Source organism: Puma concolor, chromosome C2 (genome assembly GCF_028749965.1).
Source record: "Puma concolor isolate L17-30 chromosome C2, mPumCon1.1.hap2, whole genome shotgun sequence".
NCBI classification, from domain to species: domain Eukaryota; kingdom Metazoa; phylum Chordata; class Mammalia; order Carnivora; family Felidae; genus Puma; species Puma concolor.
This window is the reverse complement of record NC_141675.1, coordinates 43184663-43203136: the sequence shown is the minus strand read 5'-3', so window position 1 is coordinate 43203136 and position 18474 is coordinate 43184663.

Here is an 18474-nt window from a genome sequence, read left to right as displayed (position 1 = left end):
ATGTTTTTGCAGTTCTCATGTTTTCTGCTATTGTGCTCCAAATTAAGCATCATTTTGCAAAATTCTGAAAAAAAATCCCTTTGGTATATTGAATAACTTTGACAAATTTAAAGATTAACTCTGTGAAAATGCATCTCTTTATGTTATCAAGTCCTTTAATCCAGGACTGTAATAAGAGTTTACCTATGTTTGAGTCTTCATTTACTATCTTACTAAAGCTTTCAATTTTCTATATGTAGGTTAGTACTGCAGCTACTTATTTTTCTATGTATCATACTTTTCTTTGTTATTTTGAAAAAGATTTTTTTCTCTCTCTGACATGTTCTAAATCTAAATTGTCATGGAGCTGTTAATTCTTGATTATTTCTGTGACTTGTTTACTTATTATATTATTGCCCATATTATTTCAGTTGACTCAAGTGATTATCTTGGGCTTTCAAGTACAAAGCATATGGTGTATAAGTAGTGCTGTTTTTATATCTTCTTTTGTAATAATTATACCCATAATCTGGTCACATTTTATAGCAATTGAGTAGAGTATTTATCAATGTTGAATAATAGAAGTGACTCCAGAAGATCACAATTTAAAAATTATGTTGTCTCGCAATCCCTATCAAAATAACACCAACATTCTTCACAGAGTTAGAACAAACAATCCTAAAACTTGTATGGAACCAGAAAAGACCTTGCATAGCCAAAGCAATCTTGAAAAACAAAACCTTAGCATCACAATCCCTTACTTCAAGATGTATTACAAAGCTGTAATCATCAAGACAGTATGGTACTGGCACAAAAACAGACCCTCAGATCAATGGAACAGAATAGAGAACCCAGAAATGGACCCACAAATTTATGGCCAACTAATCTTTGACAAAACAGGAAAGAATATCCAATGGAATAAAGACAGTCTCTTCAGCAAGTGGTGCTGGGAAAACTGGACAGTGACATGCAGAAGAATGAACCTAGACCACTTTCTTATACCATACACAAAAATAAACTCAAAATGGATGAAAGACCTAAATGTAAGACAGGAAACCATCAAAATCCTCGAGGAGAAAGCAGGAAAAAACCTCTTTGATCTTGGCCGCAGCAACTTCTTACTCAACACATCTCTGGAGGCAAGGGAAACGAAAGCAAAAATAATTTATTGGAATCTCATCAAAATAAAAAGCTTCTGCACAGCAAAGGAAACAACCAACAAAACTAAAAGGCAACCAACGGAATGGTAGAAGATATTTGCAAACAAAATATCAGATAGAGGGTTAGTATCCAAAATCCATAAAGAACTTATCAAACTCAACACCCAATATACAAATAATCCAGTGAAGAAATGGGCAAAAGACATGAATAGACACTTCTCAAAGGAGACATTCAGATGGCTAACAAGCACATTAAAAAATGCTCCACATAGCTCATCATCAGGGAAATACAAATCAAAACCACAATGAGATACCACCTCACACCTGTCAGAATGGCTCACATTAACAACGCAGGCAATAACAGATGCCGGCAAGGATGTGGAGAAAGAGGCTCTCTTTTGCATTGATGGTGGGAATGCAAACTGGTGCGGCCACTCTGGAAAACCGTATGGAAGTTCCTCAAAAATTAAAAACAGAACTACCCTACAACCCAGCAATTGTGCTACTCGGTATTTACCCAAGGAATACAGGTGTGCTGTTTCAAAGGGGCACATGCACCCCGATGTTTATAGCAGTGCTATCGACAATAGCCAAAGAATGGAAAGAGCCCAAATGCCCATCAACGGATGAATGGATAAAGAAGATGTGGTACACACACACACACACACACACACACACACACACACAATGGAGTATTACTTGGCAATCAAAAAGAAAGAAATCTTGCCATTTGCAACTACGTGGATGGAACTGGAGGGTATTATGCCAAGAGAAATTAGTTAGTCAGAGAAAGAAAAATATCATAGGACTTCACTCATATGAAGAATTTAAGATACTAAACAGATGAACATAAGGGAAGGGAAGCAAAAATAATATAAAAACAGGGAGGGAGACAAAACATAAGAGACTCTTAAATATGGAGAACAAACAGAGGGTTGCTGGAGGGGATGTGGGAAGGGGGATGAACTAAATGGGTAATGGGTATTAAGGAATCTACTTCTGAAATCATTGTTGCATTGTATGCTAACTAACTTGGATGAATATTAAACAATAAAATTAAATATCAATAAATAAATATTTGTTTAAATAAAAATAAAAAATTATGTTGTCTCTTGTCTTAACATAGTCTTTATTATGTGAAAGAAACATTTTTGATTACTGGTTTTTGAATAATTTTGAAAGGAAATGAGATTCAATTTTATCACCTCATCTACAAAGACCACCTCACTTGTTTCTTTTATATTAACTATCCCTCACTTCTTAGAATAAAACTTTCTTGGTTATGTTATGCATGTAATATATTGCTCAGTTTGATTTGCGAGTGGTTTATAGAAGGGTTTTGGAAACTCAAGCATAAGTGTGATTGATTTATAGTTTTTGTGTTTGTGCGATCTCGTTTAGTTTTTGGCAAAAGGAATGTGAAGGTACACTGTATTTTATTTTACTGTATTTTATTATTTGCAGTACACTTCAAATTTCACAAAACTCTAGTGTGAAGGCTTCAGAAATATCCTAGGCTATTGAGGAACGAATGAATAGAGGCATAAGACACGTGTGGTATGCTGGGTACTACCGAAATTTCTCTCAGTATAGACAGCCAAATGAAAATACGTGGTATTCACTGAAAGAAGGTGAGCGGGCCCTTAGGTGCACCCTGCAGGAAGAAAACACTGAGCAGTTTTGTGCCCCTCCAGCTGACCTTTCTTAACCCAGGCCTTATTTCGCTCTTTTATGGTTGCATCTTAATTCACCATAGTTGATGATGAGGTAAAAAAGATGCTTTCTGAGTCTCATTTTATTCTTATACATTTATAATAGTATCTACAGAATGTGAGCTCCTAATTCACATTTTATCCATCACTTATTTTATCTCCACAGATGTACATGCAATTGTTCTTTTAGGACTCTGTTCAACCCACAGATGTCTCCACAGCTGCTCTCAATTCCAAAAGGGATTTTTTTTTTCCTTAGAAGCAGTCATGTAAGGTTTTTTGTTGTTTTGTTTTGTGTTTATTTTCTTTGTATTTAAGTCATTGTAAAGATTTTTCCCTCTGTTGGGAGAAGAAAACTATCTTACCTGAATGATGGCCTGAAGAATTGCATCAAGAAAGAGCTAAGGATAAAGGATGGTCTGTATTTTTGTTCATTCTTTGAATCCTGCTAGATGCTTCCCATACTGGAGGCCCAAGAACTATAATCGCCTAAGAGTTGACTCTCCTGCCTCCTATTTCTATGACTGTGTTGGTATGGGGAGACAAGATAACAACTGTCACAATTCATTCAGGGCAGAAAGAAACAAATCGATTAAATAAATGCCTAGGATAGGCAAAATTATCAACTTGAGAATAGCCCTCAGGAGGCTGATGGGAAGCAAATGATTCAGACTGCTGCCTATATTATCTGCATCCCCTAGGTCTTTGAACTTACTAATTTTCTTTGTGTAGTGGAGATGACCACATAATTCACTAGAGTGAAACTGGGGTTATGCCCATTAGGTTTTTGTCTGCATTACTCTAGAAATCTCTAATTATATAATTATAAGTAATATATAATTATATAATTAAAAATAGGGGAAGGCCTTTCCTTCAAATATCACCAATGTATTTAGCATCACTGAATATTCAAAACTGTAAGTGACCTTACAGACAGCTAGGGTCATTTCCCCCATTTTATAAATTACACAGTGACAATCAGGACCCTAACATGACTGACAGGAAATATGGAACCAGTCTGATGCTCTGGAAAAACTAGTTGCCCAATATCCTGATAAATAGATCGCCAGCACCCCATCCATTGGCCCTCACTGGCTTAAGCACATCAAAGTTAAAACTGCTAAAGATCTCTGATGTTAGCCCTTTAAAAGAATGAGGATTTATTATTATCTTCTTTACTTTTTTTGGTGTGTGTGTATGGTTTCTGTTTGTTTTGGGAGGTGGTCAAAACACTTGTGTAGAGCATGTGCCTGTACAATGAAATAGTCTACTCCTCTGTGGGAATCAATGTGATAGTGAAGGTCTTTAAAATTCAAAATCATAGGCAAAAGGCATTTTAAAAATATAAAATAAAATTTGTAAGCCAGTGTTTTAAGAGTGGCTGTGTTGAATATTTCATTCTGTTGGGACAAAAGCAAAAAAACCATGCAAACTCCAGCCCCACAGAGAGCTTATGCCTCAATGTCTAAAGGTGGTATTTACATTTCATGCCAAGGGGCACTATTGAAATAGGATAGGTTAGAGGTACACTTTTATTATTATAATAATAAATAATAGATACACATTTTTGTAAGTGCAGAAATTCTCAATTTAGACATTCTAGTATTGTCAGTTATCCATCTATACTGCTGAGAGATCATGCATCAGCCTTATCAATGGTTCATTCAGGAACTGTTATTTCTAATATTTCAACTACAAACTTGTCTTTAAACTTAGATCTTGTATAATACAATTTAAAGTATTCAATAATTTAAATAGTGTATGTAGTCTCATCACATACTAAGAAAGTTGTTTATGTTGCTTTTGTTTTTTGTTTGTGGCTGTTGCTGTTAACATACTATCATTTCATTTGGTTGAGTTTCCTCATCTGAAATGACTTGGTTATAAAGACTTGTGCATTTTGATTAGCAATTTTGTATAGTTGATTTTAAGAGGTAGAGTTCCACAGATGTGAATATATAATCTTATAAATTGATCTTTCCTTAGGATGATATATGTTGCACTGAGAAAAATAAACCAGTACAATGATTTTATACTCCCAATTAGACATCGGAATTATATGTTATCCTTCACAAGGTAGCGTAAAACCATTTTCGATAGCTATTACTCGGCATGCTCTTTCACCAGGATTATTATTGGAGCAGTTTTGTTAGGAAGCATTTGTGTAACATACCATATGCTGTAAACTATTTTTTGATTTAAACTATAAGGGCTGAGTTTTCAAAGAGGAGATTTTGGTGTGCATAAACTTACACATGCAATTGCATTTTTCCACAATTACCTAGTCATGCTATAGACTGTCAACCACAGAATTCATTTGCTTCTTTTTTGAAAGATTTGCTTTGCTTGCAAAGATTTAGTTCAGTGACATATTTTTCTTCCTTCCTTTTTTTTCAACAAACAAAAGAAATTTGTGACTGTATTTCCTTACATCACATTTTATAAAGTGCCAGACCTAAAAAGATCCTCCCTTTCACTTTACCCTTGAAAAGGCTCCTATTTCCATAAAATATTCTTCTCTTTAATTGAACGATCAACTTTAGAATGCTTTGCAGAATTACTTAGAAAAATATCATCAATCATTAGTCTTTATACATGTTATAAATTACACTTATAGTAGTATGTATATGTAGTGTATAATTTACAGATGCAGAGAGTACAATAAGAAAATAGCTATAGTAGCAACCATAATATCTTTTCATATTTAAACATGAAGAAAATGAGATAATATATGTACTGATTTTGTGAAGTTGCAATTTTCTGAATTAGGATATCACATTGTTCTTTGCTCGTTTGCTATAGGTTCATTAAAAGTTAGACATCCGAGCATTTCCATGCCATTCTTCTTCTTTTTTTAAATGACAAATGCCCCCTCTGCCAACAACAACAACAAAAATGTGTAACTTGGATACCAGGTCCTTTTAATGAAGCTTTTGAGTCTTACAAAATATGATTAATCTGATTAGTGATTCAGCCTCCTTTTATGCTTACATTATCTAACACAAAGAGCCCCCCTACAGGTTAAAGTTTAAATGTGGATTACCAGATAAAGCTAGTCCTGACGAGGTTTCTATGGTGCAAGGAAAAATTGGATTTGCTTTTCACCTCATCTCAGGCTCTGTCATCCTGGTTTTTGCCCTGTTCCCTTGTTCACAGCAAGGATATTAATTTTGTAGTAAAATCTTTAAGCAATTATGCAGATAGCTGTGAAAAAGCAACATACACACACAATAAGAGAAGCTTAACTGAAAAATGGACCCCAGATATTCATTAAAAACAGATGGCTACATTGCCAACAGCATAACTTTGGATGTTTGGGCTAAGCTGGTATTAATCTGCCACAACAGGAAGAGAAGAGGAAATTGCTGGTGTACAAACTGTGTATTGTTTCTACTCTTTGCTTACAAAAGAATACAATGATGATTTATGGCTGTCTTCTTGATAAATGTCCAAAAATGAATTCCTTACTCACAAGCAAAGTAACATTGTAATCCTCCTGGCTATTACTAAATGCTGATGCTCATTTTCAAGACACGAATAAAATATAAAGAATCATATTGGTGAAACAGATGAAAGGGTTCCATTTCGAAGTTGATATGAAGTAATTTTGGTTTTAGACCTATTGAAATTGGAAATCTTTTGATCAGTAACATTTCAAAGTCAATATAAAGCATAACTTTGCATTTATATAATAGTTACATTTCTGCCCACTTATTTGGGTTATTTGCTAAGTGAAAATTGTAACATCTTCAGTCTAAACAAAGGTAAAGTGAACAAATTGGGTAAAGTAAGGCAGAAAAATATTTGCCCAACTCTTCCAAGTAAAAGCACAGATGATGAAAGGTGCATTCTATGCAACTGGGGCAATTGTAATAATGGTAAATGCATAAAGTATATATTTATTCATTTATATAATTATCAAAGCAAATTTAGGTAAGAGTGTTAACACCTAAGACTATATATATGTCTTAAGTGGTAGAACAGTTACAATGAATTTCAACCAACTTTTGTTTGGGAGGAGAAATCTATCCAACTAGAGAAACACTTTTGCGACAGGAAGGCTCAGATATTCTATAGGCTGAGTTATACTCAGTTGGACCATCCTGCAGACAGCCAGTGATTGTTGGATCTAAGGACTAGTTGAAACATCTTGGCATTATTTTGCTGCTTCATCTACATGTGAAGGCTGAACTAGGTTGAAAATGGTGGTCGTTACAACTGAAGAGTTTGGGTTTTCCCCCATTGAGTGCTGTTATTCCTTTTTATGTACATAATACATATTTCTTATAGAAAACATTAAACAGTTTTGCTAAAGAGAAGAAAGTGCAGATCATCCATAATCCTACCTCCTTGAGATGACCAATATATGTTTCTATATACATAGATGTGTATTTTTAAAGAGTTAGGATCTTACAGGGTATTTTGAAACCTGCTTCTATTCTCCTAATAATCTATCTATCAACTGTCAATTATATACAGTTCAATATTCTACAACCTTATTTTACTGAATCCATAGCATTCCATTGTATGGATAATCCAAAATTCATTTTACCAACTCCCTATTGGTAATAAAGAGTTTAAAATTTTTGGTATGATTAAAAATACCTCAAAGTTTATTTATTTAACTAAAATCTGTATACAATGTGTGTTACCAACGAGTTAATCTTCTGGCATTGTACCTCTTTCACATGTAAATAAAAACTTGCTTGGGCAAAAGTATATTCATGGAAAGAAGCAAATTCAACAGGCCCTTTGGATTAATTCATTTTATTTTTCTTAAAGTGCATTTACAGTCTGGGTAAAATATCTTGTTGCTAATGGAAGCAATCACATTGTGTTAATAACCCTAAACTATCTTTTGAATCTAATCTAATTTCCATCAACTCTGCCTCGTTTTTCAATCTTCTGTGTTTCAAACATGCAGATAGTTTGCTATTCCTCCAGTAAAAACCAGCAGACTTTTAAAAATGCAGTTCCTCTTAATAGCCCTGGAACTGCACTCAACTTGCTCTACTAACAGCTTCAGCTAGCCTGCGAACCCCTCCTTCATTTAACTCAACCTCACCCAGTAATTTGCTGCACCTAGATATACCCCAGTATGCTGGTCTCTCTTTGGCGCTCTTTTGATTGAGAAGATTTGTCCTCATGTCTGTCTTTCTCAATGGACTGTGAGCAACTTCAGGGCGGGGTTATGTCATATTCATCTTTGCATTTCCAGTACTTACTGAAGTCGCTGACATCTACTCGACATTCTAGAAATGTTCATTAAAATAAATAATGACCAGAGGCCATCATGACAAGACAAAGAAAAAAGCAACGCAAAACAGGGGTAGACTTTAGTAAGTCCTTTAGTAAGTCCTGAACAGGGCTGCCCAAGGCAGGGTAGAAGAGACAGAATGGCGCATGCTTTATTTCTCCTTTTTCCACTGTGAATGGATCAAAACTAGGTCTAAACTCATCCCCCAAAGAAAACAAAGTTGGGCCTAATTACGAGGGGGCATGAGGAGTGGGGTTAGATTTTAGCAACTGGAAGTAGTTGAATGCAGACCTGACATTCTCTGTGATTGCTGCCTCTCTCTCATCTTTGAGTAAGAGTGGAAGGGCATGACATGATTTATTATTACCTTAAGACAAATAAGTCCCAGGTATAGAAGAATCTAATTCATATATCAGTGCTCACTTGTAACAGTTGGATATACATTGTGTGTGAAACACCGCTTTAGCTACTTGTAATCATGGCTATGATCAATGGCTCTCAAAACTTTTTGCTCCACCTGCCTTGTGAGACAGTTTTGAAGAGAAACTTGGGAAGTCAGAGAAAGGGAAGTTTGACTCACCCTAAAATAGACTGGAACAGTCCAAATGAAACAAGATTCCTCAAAAAGAAAGGAACTTCTCATTACTGGAAGGTACCAGAAAGCGACCCACTGGGGTAGAGGAAAGATGCAGAGGGCTGTCTCATCATTGCGAAATTACACTATATCATTTCCAAACCCCTTCCAAATCTAGAGTCTGGGAACACATACAACTCTTTATTTGTGCACAAGAAGCCTCCACCTAGAAGAATAATCCTATTTACAAATACTTCTCATGTGTTTTATTGTTTTTCTTTCCAACTGAGAAATTAACCAGATCCATACATAATGTTGCATTGAAAGAACAGTCTAGATTAAATTTGGGAATAGAAATTATATACTTAGAACTACATATAAGCTTAAAGAGCAAACTCTTGACTGGATATTAAAACTTTTCCTTAAATCTTTTTCTCATATCAGGATCATTTTTCTGCATTGCTATCTGTGATGACAAGTGTGATTAAATATTCTAGCAGTGAGAGTCAACTGGCACATGTATCAAAAAACAATTTCTGTGGTTAGAAAATAATATTAAAAATCTTTTATTTCACTGATACCAAATGTTTCCTTGAGGTTAACATCTTGTGACAGGAAATGAACAGAGCATTAAAAAAATATGCAGCTAGATATCCTATGAAAATTTAGTGTATTTTTCCATGAGGAAATTTCCTCATGCAGATACTTATTTTAAACTTCTTGATAAATAAAAAGTGTTACATAGAGTTAAATAAGAATACCTATAAGTAAGGGATAGAAAACAAATGATGGTTGAAACACTATTTTTCTGAAATTATAGCTACTTGTGGGTGTTTTTAAATTTTGATAATTCGAGTTTTGAATGTGACCAAAATATCTACATTTAAGGAAGTAATGAGCTACTTAACATATTTTGTATATGGCCAGAAAATTTGCTTTGATGATTAGGGCCCTTCCCAAATACGGAAGAGGCCACAATCCTAAATGGCAGATCAGCAAAACGTCTGTTCCATCGAAAGCCATTAGCAACACTCCAAATTCCACTTAATTACACCAAACACATTTGCACATCCCCAGCAAGTCATTCCTATCATTTAGACAAAGCCAACAAAAGTATATTTTGTACTGATGATAGTAAAGAGTTCAGATTTGCCATAGAAAGAAGCTCCAAAATTTCTACTTTAATATTATTCCTTTATTTATGTAGTTACTTGGTGAGTCAGTTAGTTAATGAGAAGGTTAGTTAAACCCACCATGTTGCAAATAAGATTTGATAATGTTCATATGAAGAAATAACTGGAACTTGAAAGTACTTAGTTCCTGATAGCTTATTTTTCCTCCTTTTTAAAAAGTCAAAATGAATAATACCACCGAATGAATGCAAATATAGGTGTTTAGAAATGAATATGTAAATGTTATTCTATTTACTTCATCATTATAGTTATAACTCAGCCTAAAATAATTTTTTAAAACTATAAAGGAAATACATGTGACTGTAAAAATACACCCCAGTATTCTCGAAAAAATAATTTCATGTGATCATGCCCAACCTGATCACAATCAGAGAAGCTATCGGTTAGATTTTCCAAGAGCCACTGGTCAGAATTCACATGGTGTCACCTCTGAATATTGGCATAAACCATCCGGTGTGGTGGGGTAAGAAAAACTGAGAAACTCACTTTTGTTGTAGCCAAGGGTGCTGTCCTGGCCAGGCTGTCACAATTCCATAAGACAGACCTGAGAGCTCTGTGCTATTCACAGCCTCCACTCAATTCCTAACTGGGGACTTAATTTCTTCTCTATCCAGCCCAGAGAAAAACTACATGCAGTGGAAGAGAAAAGATATTTTATTTTCAAGTTTGTAAAGAAGTTGTCTTTAACACTTTTCAAGAGTGACTAAACCAAATGTACTCCAAAGATACTGGAGGAAAAGTAATGAAATTACAAAGTTCAGCAAGCCCAGAGTGTTACTGGTAATGTTGGATTCAGCCAGTGAATTTTTCATGGTTTCTAATATGAGTTCTTGTGCTAAAAATCAAAATACCTTGGGAGCCAGTCCCCTAGTTTAAAATAGGTAAATCTGGATGGATGTACTTCGAGAAGGTGCAAGGGTAGACAAGGGTGAAGTGGAGGGTTGAGATCTCATCAAAAGGAAGAATGGCCATTTAGCCATCACTCAACTCCAGTAAAGCCACCTCACCCTTGCAATCCACTTTTTTTGAGAGAGCCTAGAAATCTGGATTTTAATGCAAAATCTAAGTTTGGGATGTCGTGAACCAACTTGATAATACAAAAAAATTCTTTGTAGGACCAACAAAATGTCCCCACACATTGCATTTGGTTCATAAATATGTCCTCCTGCTGGGATTTCTGAGAAAACCAAGACTGGGCTTCAAAGTATCAGATTCTGTGCCTACTATTGTTTCCTGCTATTACTGGTACCACATGGTGATTGGCTGTATGAAATAATTAAACTTAGTTGGCAAAGCACCTTTGATTTGGAACTAGAATACTCTGAGGCTTGCCAAGACAGACTACAGTAATGCTCTATTATATTTCATGAAGGCATTTGATTAAACATGCAGATGGAACAATCAATATCTAAAAAGCTTACTTTTATCTTTCTACTTCTGTTACAGAATGGACTTGGTTAGTTTAAGTAGTCTATTTAGGAATTTGTGAACAAAGCCTTTAATTTTATTTAGTCACAAAAACATGGGAGGGGCTAAATTATTAGTATTATTTTAGTGTCTGAGGAAAGAGAACATTAACAGACATAATTACAATAAAAACAAATTAACATTTGTTTATTGAGCATGATGATGGCCAAGTTTTAAGTACTTAATATACAATATTTTATTTAATACCTACAATTACTTAAGAGGTAGGTCCTATCACTAACTGCACTTTTTAGATGAGGTTATTGATCATCAGAAAATATGAGGCCAATTGTTCAAGGTCACACAGCTAGTGAACAGAACTTAAACCACAGCACACTAATCCCAGAAATTGGGCTGTTAAGGGGCATGTTCTACTGCTGCTATTACTACTACTTAGCTTGAGCCCCTCAATAAACCAGATGCCCTCTCATCACTCTGATGGCCCTGCAAAAAAATATGTTTTCATTCTTATTTATAGATGAGGAACCTGATGCTCCAGAAGGGTAAGTAACATGTTCTCAATTGAAAAGTGAAAAGATCGGACATGATCTCAGATCTGATGCCCAAGGCCAGGCATACTTTAGCACATCACAGTGTTAGGATAATGTAACCTAAACCACTTCTGTTTCAGTGTAAGTTAATGTTCTTTGAGTTCATATTCAATGTCAGTACAGCTGTATTGGTTCAGTAAACCAATGGAACCTAAACCACTTCTGTTTCAGTGAAAGTTAATGTTCTTTGAGTTCATATTCAGTGTCAATATAGGACTATCAGACAAAATATTGCTAATGAATTAAACTTTTAAAAATTCATAAAAACTCTTTAAGATTTTCATGTAATTTCTTAAAAAAGATTTTCACTTAATTTCAACCTTTTTTGTTTAATTTCCATTTTTATTCTTTATATGCAATATGTTTTATTCATCTCAAAACATACATCTATAACGATATAAAAACCTTTAAGCTGTATGTTTTTTGTCCTACTTGATAACTAGATTCCATTTCCAAATATGAATAAGGTTCTATGGAAAAGGTAGTGATTTGAGGTCAGATGTGAAGGAAAAAGACCTTTCTACTGCCTTTCCATGATGCTGATATCTCATTTTTGTGTGATTCTGATCTTTCTAAGCTATAGTTTCTTATAAACATTTTGTTTAATAATTAACGTTACTGTATTACTGCTTAGACTATTGAAATACAACAGTGAAATTGTAATTATTGCTTGTAATTTCTCTTTTATATGCAGATCTTATTTTGAGGAAGAATGTTACCTTTTTCTAGATCATATATGTTCAAATCACATAAATTGGCATATTTTAAAGTATTTAGTAGATGAAGTTCAACTACAATTGACAAAATAGTAGAGATATCAATGACTTTAGACAACATTTAAAAGATAATAACATTACCTTTCTATTTTATTAATTGACTTCTGGTCAGTTTCAGCAGAATTACTTTTAAGCATGGCTACAAGGTCTCAATCTGAATAACCATTTTACATGAAGTTAGTGAATTTAAATACGCCATGTTTTTACTAGAGACATCTCAACATACATGCCTGGAAAGATTTACAATTAAAATCACACCAGCAGCATTCTGCAATTTTTCATACCAAAAAGCTAAGGACACAGGGCTGTGGGAAAATTTGACAAACCAAACTCTAAGGCTCACAACTTAAAAGCTTAACTTTTCTTTCCCCCACCCCATAATGTTGACCTTGGTCTGGTCTGTTCCTCTCTGATTGTTTGACTTGCATTCCCCTTCATGGATGATGGTTTCTTATTAAATTATTTATGGACGTGGCTGACACTGGTTGAATAGATTCATTAAATTTCACAAGTTGTTGAAGGCTAGTTCGCTGGAAAAAAAAAACCCTCTTTAGACTCTATAAAGGACAAAAAGCGTCATTTTTTTTGAGCTCTTTTAAAGCATTTAATAAAGCATGAAAAGATATGACACCAATCCTACTAAAACACAAGGGAAAATGAATGATGTTACTGTAAATCTTTACATCAATCACACCCAGTACTTTGGAAAACAATATAGTTTTGTTTGCATTTCAGAAGTGACAAACAACTCTTGTGACTGGCTTAACATAGTCACTTTCTATTAGTCAAGACCAGAAGCAAGTCAGAATTAAAATGTGGCCCTGGGTTGCTAGGCAGCGGAGTTGTCTTGACATGGTGGTTAGTTTCCTTTTCACTGAATGACAACAGTGAAATGAAAGAAGTTTTGAAAAACTTGATAATGGTTTTCAAAGGAGGAGGATAATTGGTGGTGCTCGCTTGTGCAGCACTGTGTGGAAACTTTCAGGCGGCCGTGAGAGAGGACTGTCGCTAAAAATTTAAACCCTTGTACACAAACTTGACCTAGAGTCTTCTCCAGGTTTTGGCGGTTCATTTTCAGAACACCCCTCTGAGACCAAGGGGTGTAGGATGAAAGCGTTAAGACAGATGGGTAAAGCCCCAAAGGAAGAAAGGAATCAATAGTTGTGATTTAATCCATTGGTGAAAGGGAGGAATTAAGTAAAATCTTAAAAATGAGGAATGTGTAAAAGACCTTTAGCTAGCACCTATAAAAAATGTTTTAATTGAATGGGCGAGTTGCAGACATTCAAATCAAGTGCAGGAAATAGAGAAAGGTAAAAGAGAAAAAAAACTCTTTGATTTTCTACGCCAGGGATGAAACAATCATCCTGATGTTATATAGATTTTTAATATACTCTAGTTTAATTCAGAAAAAAATATCCCTAACATGATAACTCCCAAAGCATCTGAAAATCATTACAGCTTAAGCTTTTGTTGTCTGTGGTAATAACCGAACAGAGTATATATATTTAACAAAATACAAACAAAAGACCCCAAGCAAACAAAAAAACACAGAAGATACACGTTGCTCACTATTTCATCCAAAACTACCTACTGCAAGAACATTTTGTTTAACCATTTAATTTACCCAGAATTTTAAAAACTGAGCAAAATGGACTCATATTGAAAGAAGGGACCAATTAGTGTTGGATTAACATTCATGGTTATTTACAGTTGTTTTTGTACTTGTTCTTGTGCTCTGACTTCCTAAAATTTCACAACCCAAAGATTTAGAAAAATGGGGTTGTTTAGACGCAAAGTGCAATGAAGTGGCTGTGACCATTGTGTAGACACCACCTCTCTCATTATACCCTCTCAATCAACACTCAGTACACAGGAAACCGCAATAAAGCCCATCTGCCACGGTTAATCTGCAGGCAAACCCACACCCATGTCTATGCCCGTTACTCTCCAGCCTTATTATTCTCAGATCCAAAGCTTCATAAGGGATCAGCCAAAGTCCATTAAAGTAAATAATAGCTAGAAATGACAGGCTTAGCAAGGATTGGGAGGAAGTTGAAGACCAATCTGAGCTCTGAGCTCTGATTAATAGAGAAAAGCATTAGGAGAAAAGGGGAGAAAAATGACCTCAGCCTGCTCCAAAGAATTCCTGAACCTTCGTTGTTAGGGCAAGTGCTACCATCTGAGACGTTAGTGATCCTTGAATTTCCTTCACTTTGATGCAGCTCAAATGGGAAAATTTTGAAGGTTCAGCAAGGCCCCAGACCTCAGCTGGAAAGCTGTCTGGAGTCAACCCTGTCAAAATTCTCTTGTGTAAGAGAAAGCCTTTATTAGCTACATTGCAACAACGACAATAACAACACCCACAAACGCCCTACACAGTCTCATAAGGAGGGGCCTCTGCTAGATAGAGATTGCAGATGCATTTATTATTTCCTTGCACATAGTCATTTTTAAAACATCTCCAAACAGATGTAGTAAAATAAAACAATAGTGATTCTTCAAATGAATGCCTTTCAGGAACTAGCTGAACTTAGTCTGCTGGTAGGAAAGGGGGGGTGTGTGTGTATGTGTGTGTGTGTGTGTGTGTGTGTGCACGCGCGCATGTGTGTAGGGGGTAGTATTCAAATATTTATTCAGTTTCATCTTGAAATATGATATTTATATTTTCATTGTACAACACAAAGAATCCTTCTCAAGTAGCTCAAGATTTGTTGAGTCAAGACAGAATTAAAGTGCTTCCATTATTTCAACTGTGTGTTTCATATAAATTGACCAGGAAAAAAATCCCAAATTAGTTGTAAAAAGGTTTTCTCTTTCCACCATCTAAAAATTATTTTTACAGCCTCTGTTTGATACATTTCCTAATGAGAGAATCCCAGGCAGTGATATCCCCCACCTTTCCCCACATAAGTGTATTTGGTCTTCAAATGAGACATTTTTTGAATTTTGGAACGGCCCTTAACAGGTTTTTTGAAGAAATCTATACCTGGTAGGCCTATTTGTGATTAGGAAAAACTCATTTCAAGTCTGCTTTATTATTAAAAAAATGTGTTTCCTTGTACAAAATATCATGTTCTTTATGAAAGGTGAATTGAAATAAGACTACTAGAGAGAGCTCAAACACTGTGAAGGCTCTTTACATTTAGAGATGAAAAATAACAAAGCAGCCCCTGCTTGTCAGAAATCCCAGTCTGAGGGGGAGAAAGCATTTGGCAGAGGCAGGCAGGTATTGGGAAAGCCCTAGTGATTTCTCAGGAAGATAGTAATGGTCCAGATGAGGACTTGATGTCAGGAGTCTCACCTTCGAATGTATTCCTTGTTCAAGTTGATATTGTAGCATGCCATTTTCATAAATAAAATGAAGAGGCAATGTAAAGAACCATGGCGAAAATGATGGTTCTTCACAGATATTGCTGATAACTTGGCTAATGCACTGTTGATGTGCACGTGGTACAATTTTCATATTTTAATCTTAAGTAGAACAAGAAATGACAATTATGAAAAGACAAAATAGATACCACCAACAGCTGTAATTGCTATCTAGGCTGCTCAAAGATGGGCAAAAGACACAGTAAATCAATATTAAGTTCTCTAAAAATGCAGGTATCACAACAAGGACATCATATAACATCATTATAAGCAAATTCTAATACAATTTGGACAGTTGTAAAGAATCTAGGATGAATACAGGGAATGTGAGGCTAACTTGTCCTTTGCAGCTTTAGCTGGTATCTTACAGGGGGGAAAAAATCCCTGGGAATCATGGTTATGTATTTAGTTAAGTGTGCAAACTGTGCTGGCTTTAGTAAATGGGTGTGATCTTCATTTTCACAATTTAAAATGTTAAGATCATCAAGGGTTAAATGGTTCTGCCACGTGCAATTATAACATGTTGAAATTCAGTAGTTCTAATACACTAGGATTTGGGGAAATGCTTTTCTGTATACTACTACTACGTCCTAGGAAATACTATGTGATTTTAAAGAATACCTAATTAAACTGGTGGATTGAGAAACCAGCTAAACTTCAGAGAAAAAAACTATTAAATATTAAAAGCAGAGTATAAATATAATTAAAAGGATGAACATTGAAACTGTTCAATGCAAACCTTACCAATGAGAAATTAAATGAAGAGAAAAAACAAATAGGAAAGAAATAAAAATTTCAAGGAAAAGAGAGAACAAAAGTGACAAGTATGTACAAATAGTTTGACTGTAAAATTAAAATTAAACACTTGTTTTTAATATTGTAGTTGTAGAGTGTAATGATTTAAATGACCTACAAAAAGTAGGTCTGATTCCATGCACATATTTCTGTGGATATTAAATTCCTTTATGGGAAATGGAAGAACACATAGCACAAAAAGAAAAACAGTTTTTACAAATTCTTATCATCTTTTGCATCTGATCATAAATTATTTTATGTATTTATAAAAATTAGAGTATTTCATGTTTCCTCTGAACATTTAAAATTTTTAAGTGAAGTAAAATGTTTAGAATCTATTCCTTCATCTCCCTCTTTTCATAACCTAGCACTGTTTTGAATTCACAGCCTCTTCCACAACTGCACAGATATGCAACATAAAAGAAATTATTTTCACCATAACTTTCTAATTTGTATAGAGATGCTATAAATATGAAACTAAATTCGAATGATGTTGAGAATTTTTGGTACCAGAAAAGAAATAATGTATTAATCAAAAGACTATCAGTTAGAATCAGTTTGCTTTTGTGTGTGTGAAAATAATTAAAAAAACAAAAATAAACAAAAACACGCCAATTGTTTACTACATGGATTTGAACTTCCACAAGATTTCATTTCCCTTGAACATTGCCCTCATGCTATCATTAGATGGCAGACATTCTTAAATTACTTTGCTATTTATATAAACAATTAAATGTCCATATAATAAAATTTATGCACATGTGGAATATGTTTTTAAGTAGTTATATGCATGTCATTATGTGTATTATAGCATAAACTGACCCATATACATTCTCACATAACATGCATAAATGAGCAAGTGGATTGATATTATGGCCTTGGAACGCATCTTTTTTAGTCAACCAAACGCAATTGAAATATTAATTTCATTCATGGAAAATCAAAAAGTTTTAATAATACATCATCTCTGTAAATAAGTGAGATTATATCTGCTAATGCTTTCCATTAGCCTGTGTAGTAGAACTGACTTGTAATGAATTGAGATATGAAAAAATTTATCTTTGGGTATATCGTGTTGCCACTGACACAGCAGCACTCTTTTCTGTTCTTGATATCAGAGCAAAATATTGAAAATGAAAAATACTATTCTTACCCTATTCCTGAATACTCAAAAAAAGGGCCATTACTTACTTTCCACAATAATAATGATCTTCAAAGAATGGATATATTGCTAAAAAGTAAAGGCCATTGTGCTAACCACAAGGTGTCTCCAATCTTTAAATTCTCTAGATTCTCTCCTTTTCCTGTCCCATATTTCAATACAAAGTGAATCTCTATGATTGCATTGTCACACTTGGACATTTTAAAAACACTCATTCAGATGTCAGTTGTATACTTTAGAGAAGACTGTATCAAGCTAAATATATATGTAAAAATATACATAATATTATATATAAATTATAGTTATATATTATATAACTATGTATATCACATGATGCTTACAATATAGTACGTATTAAATACGAATTTACCAATCATTTTATGAATTTATGTTTGGAACCTAGTCTCTAAAAATTAATAGTGGTAGAATCAAAAAAAAAAAAAGTTTAACATCAAACTTCATTTTAGTTTATCTGT